Source organism: Gossypium raimondii, chromosome 8 (genome assembly GCF_025698545.1).
Source record: "Gossypium raimondii isolate GPD5lz chromosome 8, ASM2569854v1, whole genome shotgun sequence".
Lineage (NCBI taxonomy): Eukaryota > Viridiplantae > Streptophyta > Magnoliopsida > Malvales > Malvaceae > Gossypium > Gossypium raimondii.
Window position 1 is genome coordinate 28032148 of NC_068572.1, and position 10265 is coordinate 28042412.

The 10265-nt window shown below is 36.0% G+C and overlaps 1 non-coding gene across 1 annotated transcript; it reads left to right on the forward strand.

Annotated features, from left to right (window-relative positions):
• Positions 1-7881: 7881 nt before the first annotated feature.
• LOC128032265 (small nucleolar RNA R71) lies at positions 7882-7987 on the forward strand. The gene has a single exon (XR_008188393.1). It is a non-coding gene; the product is annotated as a small nucleolar RNA R71 (small nucleolar RNA).
• The last annotated feature ends 2278 nt before the right edge of the window (positions 7988-10265 follow it).

Here is a 10265-nt window from a genome sequence, read left to right on the forward strand (position 1 = left end):
CTCCACTAATGTAGGTAGCATAGAACACCTGAATCAATAGGTCTTTAAAAAGGTTGTAACGTAGCTAGGCTAGATTTAGGTAAAATATAGATAAATTTAGGCTTTTAAACCCTAGACTCAGCTTCAATCAGACCGTTGGAATAATTCCCCTCAATACACCAACTTACTTTATTTTCACATGCTCTTTTGTACATCTATTTTCTTTCAAGTACATGTGCTCTTTTTTTTAGCATTTTACTGTATGTACTACAATATTTAGAGCATTTGATACTTCTTTCAACTCCCCCAAACTTATTTTCAAAGAATATTCTAAATAGTATTGAGTCTGGTGTTTGGGACAATTTAAAGATAATTACGAGAGAAGTGATGGCTAAATATTGCAAGGGTTCAAATAAAATTTGGTCATATAGTCTCAAAGTTGGGTTTCAAAGGATAAATTTTCATCAAGGTTGGCTTGAAAGGCCCAAACGGTCTAAACAATAGTTGCCTAAATCATTTTCAACATTCCATGCTTCCTAGGATTTCACCTCAAGAAACTACTAAGTCAATTCTAGAGACTTAAACTTTCACGCATGCCTACCTTTCTTAAGGAACTAAAAATTTTATGGTACGATTTGCATGCTTTATTAAAAATATATTTATATCATTATTCACCTAACATAACAATTTATTAAAATAATAGAATTTTATTTCTACTGAACTTTAGCACACTTACCAAAATTTTAAATTATTGAACAAAATATATCCTAATCATAATTAAAGAACTATTTATTCTGAGTGGAAATAATTTCAATTTTTCGGTCCCCCTAATTAAAATGAACAATTTCCTCATTGTTTAAAGTGAATAGATACTATACACCAGGTAGGATTCCAGAAAAGAGGAGATGAGTCAATTTGACTGCTTAAGTACCAAGCTCTTTCTAAATCCAATCCTAGACATGTATATATCTGTTGCCACACTTTATACTTCGCGACTTGTTCAATTTTATTAATGATTTCTATCTCTTGTTTTATTATGCAAAAATCCTAATTAATTTTATCCTAAAATAACCTAAGAACATAAATAAAATAAAGTCGAGATCCCCTCTTTATTTATTTGCAGATCTTTCCGAATTTGAATCATCTTTTGCTTCATCATTATTGTCTTTGCATGAATCGCTTCACTCCTTTTTCGATAATGGGCTCCATGGTTTAAATATGTAATCTGGAAACTCAAGCACAAAAATAAATGGGTCATTGTAAATTTTTGAAAGAGTACTTCTCATCGAGTCATCCCTTATTTTTGAGTATTTCCAGTAAGCTTGTTGCTATCACTGCATATGTTGCATTATGTCCATTAACTTTGACAGCTCATCTCAAAGATCTGGGCGAGACGGTTGAGCTCTGAACATTGAAGTCTCGATATCAGGTTCAGCTTCTGTGGGATCTTCTTCTTCTTTTTTTCGAGATCCTCACTTTCTTCAACTCGTTGCTGCAGAACAAAGTCTCCAGCTATTCAATAGAGGTCCCAATCTGTGATTGTGCCCTAGCTATAGCCCGTCTTCTTTACATTTGCAAGAATTTTAGCTTTTAAGCACAGAATTGTTATCGTAAAGGAAAAGTAAGCTGGGCCAAAACGTGAACGTCTAACAACACAGTTTCGCATTTCCCTCAGGATGATTTTTCCCACATCAATGGTCTTCCCAGTTAGAATCGAGTATAATAAGACCATTCGCTTTAATAAGATTGTAGTCCCATGTGAGCTAGGCATAAGGCTGAATTGGATGAAGTAGAACCATACCTTTTTGCATGGTGTCAAATATTCTCTTCGACAAGTGTGGATTCCTTGCTTTGACACAGTCCATTTAGAACTTGGAACTATAAGTTCCACGAGAATTTCTTGCAAATTTTCAGGCTCTATATTGCTCATCAAGGAGGAATATTCGTCGTTTTCGAAACTAGTCAATTCAAAGAACTCATTAGTTATTGGTACCTTGATTCTGCAAACTGGAACTTCTTTCAACTCGCTTGAGGTTAAATTTGCATAATTCGCGCACTAACTCCTCATCCACACTAGGTCTCTTCTCACAAAACAACTCCCAATTGAGAGTTTCAGTAGCCTGACGAATACACGCCATAAAACCAATATAGTTGCTTTCTTTCAATATGAAACCTTTCTCTGGATCCATCTGTTGATTCTTGAAGATACTCTCGTATCTTGCTTTGGCTTCTTCACAGTGGAACTTGTTTTGCATTCGTCAATTTGGGTAGATGCACAAGTTCTCTTGCGAGGCATGATTAACCTGATCATAACATAGTAACAATTATTTTTCTCAAAAATTTAATTAATATAAAATATTAATAATTCAATAAATTTAAAAATTAGATAATTAAATTAAAATTTAGGAGAAAAATTGGTCTTACCACCTTTTTTGTAAAAATTAAGAGCTCTTAAGAAAAATAATTGTGAATCAAAAGATGGCAAATTAAAAAAAAATTAAAAGGGTTTTTGGCTAAGAATGGGTGAAAGAGTGATGTGCCGCTCGGGTATGCAAGGCAACAATGCGCAGCAGGGGATGGATGTGAGCAGCGTGCGGATCGTTGAGCAGGCCTGGTGTGGGCGCGCGGGGGGTGCTACTGACCGATCAGCTGGGCGATGCTGTGGCTAGGGAATTGTTAGGAAGTTTCGGTACTTAAGGGTTTTGGTGTTTTTGGAGGGAATGGTGTATGAATGAAAAAATAAAAAAAATAGATGGGTGGAATTTATAGTGAAAAGAGTAGGAGCTAGAGTAGAATTCTTAAAAATTCGAAGTTCTAATTCTACTCAAAGTAAATAAAAATTAATAATTAATATAATGCATATTAAATTATTATTTGCTATTAATTTATTAAGATAAAACTTATTGAATACAATATGATTAAATTAAAACTAATCCTATCTCTAAATAAAGTTGATAATAATTAATATATATTATAATGGATATAATTATATATTAATAATTATCATCTTTTCTTTTTCTTTTTTTTATTGAACTAAAACATTTATTCTAGATGCTTTTTAAAAATATTTACAAAAGAGGCATCTAATTTTAATATTTATAAAAGAGCAACCAAATTTTTAAAATAATTCAATTAAGTTCCTAGACTTAATGAAAATTCAAAATTGAGTTGCAACATAAAACTTGGATCAAAATTGACCCTTTTATTTGAAAAACTAAAAATTTATTTTGTCATTTAGGGAATAATTTCTTGGGAAATTATGTTAAAATCAATTCCTAGGAAAGATTGGAGAGGTCACAAGCGGTCCCGCTTAAGTTCCAATCTCCTACAGAATTTATTTAAACATACTAATCCCGAAAATATACCCTAAATCATTTATTCAAATAGAAGAACAAGAAAAATGAAATATCTGATAAAATGAATGAGATTTGATTCCGTTCAATTTTATCTCTCCAGTAATGTTTCAAGCATTGAACACTTAACTCGAAAATTACCTTCCTTACCTTGAAGTTCAACAACTCCGTATGGATAGACTCGATGAATCATAAATGGACCGGACCAATGTGATTTTAACTTACTTGGAAAGAAACTTAATCAGGAATTGAATAACAAGACTTGCTGACTTGCTTCAAATTCTCAAATTCGAATGTGCTTGTCATGCCATTTCTTGAGTCTCTCCTTAAGTAATTTGGCATTCTCATATGAAGACATTCGGAATTCTTCTAACTCGTTAAGTTGAAGCATCCGTTTCTCTTTGGCACTTCTAATACCCAAGTTGAGTCGTTGGAGAGCCCAGTAAGCTTTGTGTTCTAACTCCAAGGGTAGATGGCAGGCTTTCCCAAAGACTAACCTATAAGGTGACATCCCTAAAGGTGTCTTGTATGCTGTCTTGTAAGCCCATAAAGCATCATCTAGTCTTTTGGACCAATCTCGCCGGTTCAGGCAAACTACCTTCTCAAGTATGCCTTTGATTTTCTTGTTTACCAGTTCAGCTTGCCCATTCATCTACGGGTGATAAGTTGTAGTGACCTTGTGCTTCACTCAATGTTTATCTAAGAACCATTTCAACCATTTGTTCACAAAATGGGACCCTTCATCACTGATGATGGCTCTTGAGGTTCCAAACCTTGTGAACACATGTTTCTGCAAAAACTTTATTACAACCTTAGCATCATTTGTCGGATATGCCTTTTCCTCAACCCACTTAGACACATAGTATACTGCTACTAATAAATACTTGTGACCAAAAGATGGAGGGAAAGGACCAAGAAAGTTAATACCCCAAACATCAAATAATTCTACCTTAATGATGTTTGTTCGAGGCATCTCATTTCTGTTGGTGACATTTCTGACCCTTTGACATTAATCACAACTCTTTACGTAAGCATATGCATCTTTGAATAGTGTTGGCCAAAAGAATCCAGCTTGCAATACCTTGGTTGCGGTACGTGTACCTCTGAAGTGTCCCCCACTCGGCGTTGAGTGACAATAGTATAAAATCATATGTACTTCATCTTCTGCCACACATCTCTTGACAATAGTACCCATCGGATCAGTCTCGGCTTAGCGTCTTTCTTGGCAAGTAAATACTTAATCGCCGAGTGGTCCGTATAAACAGTCACTTTGGTACCTACAAGATAAGATCGAAACTTGTCAAAAGCAAACACAATAGCAAGTAAATCTTTTCTGTTACCGTGTAATTCAATTGAGCTCTTGTCAGAGTCCGACTCGCATAGTAGATAGGATGAAAAACTTTGTTCCTTCGTTGACCTTTGATAGCTCAGATCGTAAAGTCACTTGCGTCACACATCAATTCAAATGACAAATCCCAGTCTAGTGTGACTATTATGGGTGTCGAGACTAACCGACTTTTCAAATCATTGAAAGCTCTTAAGCACTCCTCATCAAATTTAAACGTCGTGTCCTTCTCAAAAAATTTGCATAAGGGTTTAGCAACTTTGGAGAAGTCCTTGATGAATATTCGATAGAAACCGGCATGGCCCAAAAAGCTCCTAACACCCTTTACAGATATTGGAGGTGGGACTTTCTCAATAACGTCTACCTTTGCTTTATCTACCTCGATTCCATGTCTTGTTATCCGATGCCCTAGAATAATACCATCTCGTACCATGAAATGACACTTTTCCCAGTTAAGTACAAGGTTTGTTTCTTTACATCGCCTTAGTACCTTAGCTAGATTGACTAGGCAATCATCATATTATCTCTGAGTACTGAAAAATCATCCATAAAAACTTCCAAATATTTCTCAATCATGTTAGTAAAAATAGACATCATACATCTTTGAAATGTAGCAGGTGCCTTACATAAACCAAATGGCATGTGCCTAAATGCAAATGTCCCATACGGGCAAGTGAATGTTGTCTTGTGTTGATCTTTCGGTGCTACTATAATCTGATTATACCCTGAGTATCCATTGAGAAAATAGTAATAGTCTCGCCCTGCGAGTCTATCCAGCATCTGGTCCAAAAACGGAAAAGGAAAATGATCTTTCCTAGTTGCCTTGTTCAGCTTTCGATAATCAATGCAAATTCTCCATCCCGTAACCGTTCTAGTCGGTATCAACTCGTTATTCTTATTTTCAATGACAGTCATACCTCCTTTCTTTGGCACGTACTGAACCGGACTTAACCATGAACTATCTGATATAGGGTAAATTATACCCACATCTAACCACTTGATGATTTCTTTCTTGACTACGCCCTTCATGATGGGGTTCAGTCTTCATTGTCCATCAATCGTCCCTTTTTCTCCATCTTCTAAGATAATCTTGTGCACGCATACAGATGGACTAATTCTGTGAATATCAGCTATGGTCCATTTGATAGCCTTCTTGAATTGTTTCAACACCAGGATGAGTTTCTCTTCTTGCTCAGTAGTTAATTATGCTGAAACAATCACAGGTAGAGTAGAAGAGTTACCTAAATAAACATGTTTCAAATGTGAAGGAAGTACCTTCAATTCTAATTTAGGTGGCTCATCGATTTTCACTTTTGGTTGGGCATAATCCCTTTTCTCTAACTCCAAAGATTCAAAGCAGGATTGTAGATTAAATCCCCTTTGATTAGCTTCTAACAAAGTTAAGTATTCATCCTCCTCTTCATCATTTGGAGGATCTGATGTCAAAATTTGTTCCAATGGGTCCTCAACATAATTGAGTTCCTTCTCCACGATTAAATCCTCTAAATCAGACACTGCAGAATAATCATCAATTGTGTCAGGAAATTGTATGGACTTAAAAATGTTAAATGTTACCTGATCATCCTGAACACGGACAGTAAGCTTGCCCTTCTACAAATCAATAAGGGTCCTTCCGGTTGCTAAGAATGGTCTTCCTAAGATATTGGCACCTCTTTCTCTACTTCAAAGTCTAGAATCACAAAGTCAGCAGGAAAGATAAATTTGTCTACATGTACCAATACGTCCTCGATTTTTCCTTCTAGATGTGCTAAGGATCGATCTGCTAATTGAAGTGTAACTGTAGTAGGTCTAACTTCACCTATCCCCAACTTCCTAAATATTGACATGGGCATCAAGTTGATACTTGCACCCAAGTCATATAGTGCCTCACCACAATATGTTGCTCCAATATTCCAAGGTATGGTAAAACATCCAGGATCCTTCAATTTTGAGGTAGTTTGTCGTGAAGATATGCACTGCATTCCTTCATTAGGGCTACCGTCTCAAATTCTCCAAGCCTTCATTTTTTAGACAGGATATCCTTCATGAATTTGACGTAGTTCGGCATTTGTTCAAGTGCTTCAACCAACGGGATGTTGATATGAAGTTACTTGAGTACGTCTAGGAACTTCTTGAATTGAATTTTCTGCTTCTGCTTCTAAAGTCTTTGAGGGTAGGGTGGTGGAGGTTTCTTTACTGGAACAGGTTGATTTGTTTTCTGTGGCAATTTTGCATCTAACGGAGTTATTAGTTTATTAGAATTAGCTGGTTCAGAAGTTACCTTGTCGAATTTTGCAGATTCAATTTCCGGTGAAACTGGAATTTCAACACTTGGTTGAACTTCCTCTGAGTCTTGAGCGTCAGCTAGCGCCTTCTCAACTTCGACGAAATTGGGCTATAAAGTCTTTCCGCTCCTCAATGTTAAAACTTTACAATGCTCTTTCCTTGGGTTCCTCGGATTCTTCGTATCATTAGGTAAAGCACCTTGTGGTCGGTTTCTGAGTTCAATTGCAAGCTGGCCCACTTGATTCTCCAAATTCCTTAGAGAGACATCATTTTTCGTCATGTATGCCTTCAATAGATTCTCTAGGCTATTAGATGGTTCAGCTTGGGTTGGTTTCTGAGCTTGTTGGGAAAAACTAAGTGGCTGGGTCGATCTAGGTAGGACATAATTGCTATTGGTTCCTGCCCCTTGGTTACTCCAGGAAAAATTCAAGTGGTTTCGCCATGATGGGTTATAGAAATTGGATTGTAGCCCTAGCCTTCCTCGATTTTGGTTCTGGTTACCCATGTAATACACAGATTCTGGGCTCGATGGACATTCTTTGAACAAATTTCCTTCCCCGCAATAAACACAGGCTACATTTTCAAATTGATTCAGTAGCTGTGCTGTAAAACTATTACACCCATTAGTATTAAGATTTTTTAACATTGATGATATTGATGATAGTTGGGATGCGAGTGAAGTAAGGATGTATTCCAGCGACTCGTCTTCCTAAGTAAGGATGTATTCCAGCGACTCGTCTTCCTAACGCTGCTCGATTGGTTGGCCATTGATAATTGTTGCTAGCAATCCTCTCAATGATTTCATAAGCCTCATTATAAGACTTAGAAAGGAGAGCACCATTAGCAGAAGTGTCCACTACCATCCTCGTGTGAGCATTAAGACCATTATAAAATGTCTCAAGTTGTATGTAATGTGGGATTCCGTGATAAGGGCACTTTCATAATAATTCTTTGTACCTTCTCATGCCTCATACAATGACTCATCATCCATTTGTTGGAAAGCAGTGATCTCATTCCTCAACTTAGCATTCTTGCTAGGCGGGAAATACTTCATAAGGAATTATTCTGCTAACTCTTGCCATGTTGAAATTGAGTTTGGTGGTAATGAGTTCAACCAAGCTCGAGCTTTGTCCCTTAGCGAATATAGGAACAGCTTCAATCGTAATGCATCTTTGGGTACTCCAGCTAACTTGAAAGAATTGCTCACCTCCATAAAAAGTCTTAAGTGTAGGCAAGGATCTTCGGTAGGCATTCCACTGAATTGGCCAACTGTCTGAAGCATCTAGAACATGACTGGCTTTAACTCGAACTGTTGTGCCTGAATTTTGGGTCTACTAATACCCGAATTAATATCATGAAATACTAGCACAGCATACTGTCTCAAAGCTCTATACCTATCATCAGCAATAAGGATAGGATTTTGAGCAAGGTTTGCTCCGTTTTCTTGATTCAGATTTTCAAAGTTCATCTCTTTAGTCCTTCTCTGACTTGCTTGTCTTCTTTGCTGTCGAAAAGTTCATTCAATCTCAGGGTATACAGGGAGTAAATCGATGATTCAGTCAATACTCATAAACACCTGAAATAATCACAGAAAAATTAACTAAGTTAAAATTTGAACAGAAAAATAAACCAAAATGCAAAACTAACAACTTCACAAATAATTACTTTTTTTAAAACACAGTCCCCGGCAACGGTGCCAAACACTTGGAATGACGAAAATGTGCAAGTGTACACAATCGCAACAAATAATAAAGTGACAAGTAAATGTCGAGTTATCATACCCACAAGGACTATTGTGTTAATCAAGATGACATAATTGTGTTAGATTAATTACATTTCTTAACTTAGAATTATTAAACTCGTGTTTATATTGTTACGAATAAGTTCACGGCAACTCGGTAATTTGCTAACTTATGAACATACTCACCTACCAAAATCTATTTATCTCTTGACTATATCCCTATGTCAATTCAACCGATTAAACAAATCTTAATAGGCAAATATGTTATTGCACATACATACTTATTAAATTAAAATAATCTCTTGTACATTTCCCTATGTCAATTCAAACAATCAACTCAATTTAATAAGCACATAAAAGACTATGTGAGGTAACAAAGTATCCTTACCTTGAAACAGTTTAATCACAATAATCTTGCTACTTATGCAAGGCATTATGTATTGTTAGATATCGTTGCTAATCTAACCCTCAGCTACCTTAGATGATTAAACATGCACTGATTAAGTATTGTGTCCATTAATTACAATTTCAATCCGTTTAAATAATTAATTCATTAGTTACCTAACAATTGTAATGCAAGAATAACTTAGTCATGATTTTACTTAATCAGGCATCTTACTGAGGCCTATAACAACATAAACACAATTTCAATAATTTTAACAAATGAAATGCAATCAACCTAACACAAATTAAATTCAAGTTAAATTGATTAAATTAACCATTCCAACAACATAAATATTTATAGATATGTTCAGCATAACGACAACAAAAATTAAAGAGATAGGGAACAAGAATCAAATCCGGTGTTTTTCCATGGCTTAACTAGTTGCTCCGTTCTTCCTTCTCCATTGTCCTCGTCGACCAAGGCTGCTATGAACACTTAATTGCTACTCCAAATAGTAGATGAATGCCCCTTTCCCAAGAGGAGGAATCGACAAGAGAGCAAGGGAATTTTGGAATGGAAAAGAAGAGAGAAAGTGGAGAAAATAGAGGAAATATATGAATGCTTGAGGTGTGTTTCTAAAATGACTAGCCTAAGGGGGTTTTTATAGCCGAGGAGGGCTGCTAAAAATAGTTAAAATTATCAACCAAAGAGCCCTCCCTTGGCCGGCCACACATGTGGCAAGGTTGATAGTTTCAACTTTGCTAATTTAGGCTTAGGGCAAATCTATAAAGCCACCAATTATGGAGGGGTTTGAATGCAACTTGAACAAGTCTTCAAGGGCCTCTTTGCAAGCTTAAACAATCAGCTAATAAGTTGATTTGGGTCAGCTCTTGGGACGGTTTTTGGCCTGTCCATTTCTTGGTCGGTGCGGTTCACTCGGTTCAGTTCAACTAGACCATTTTTTCATAATTAATTAATAATAATTTACTAACCCAAATTAAATTGGATATAAATTAAAATTAATTATATTATGAATTAATAAATATAATTTTGGACTGTCTTAGGTTGAAACTTAGTTCACCTCGATACTTTAAATTACTTCTCGGTTTTGTGCTTCTAGCAGTGTTTGCCGAGCCATTTTTTGCCCTTTGTTCAAATCTGTCAAAAATAACCAAA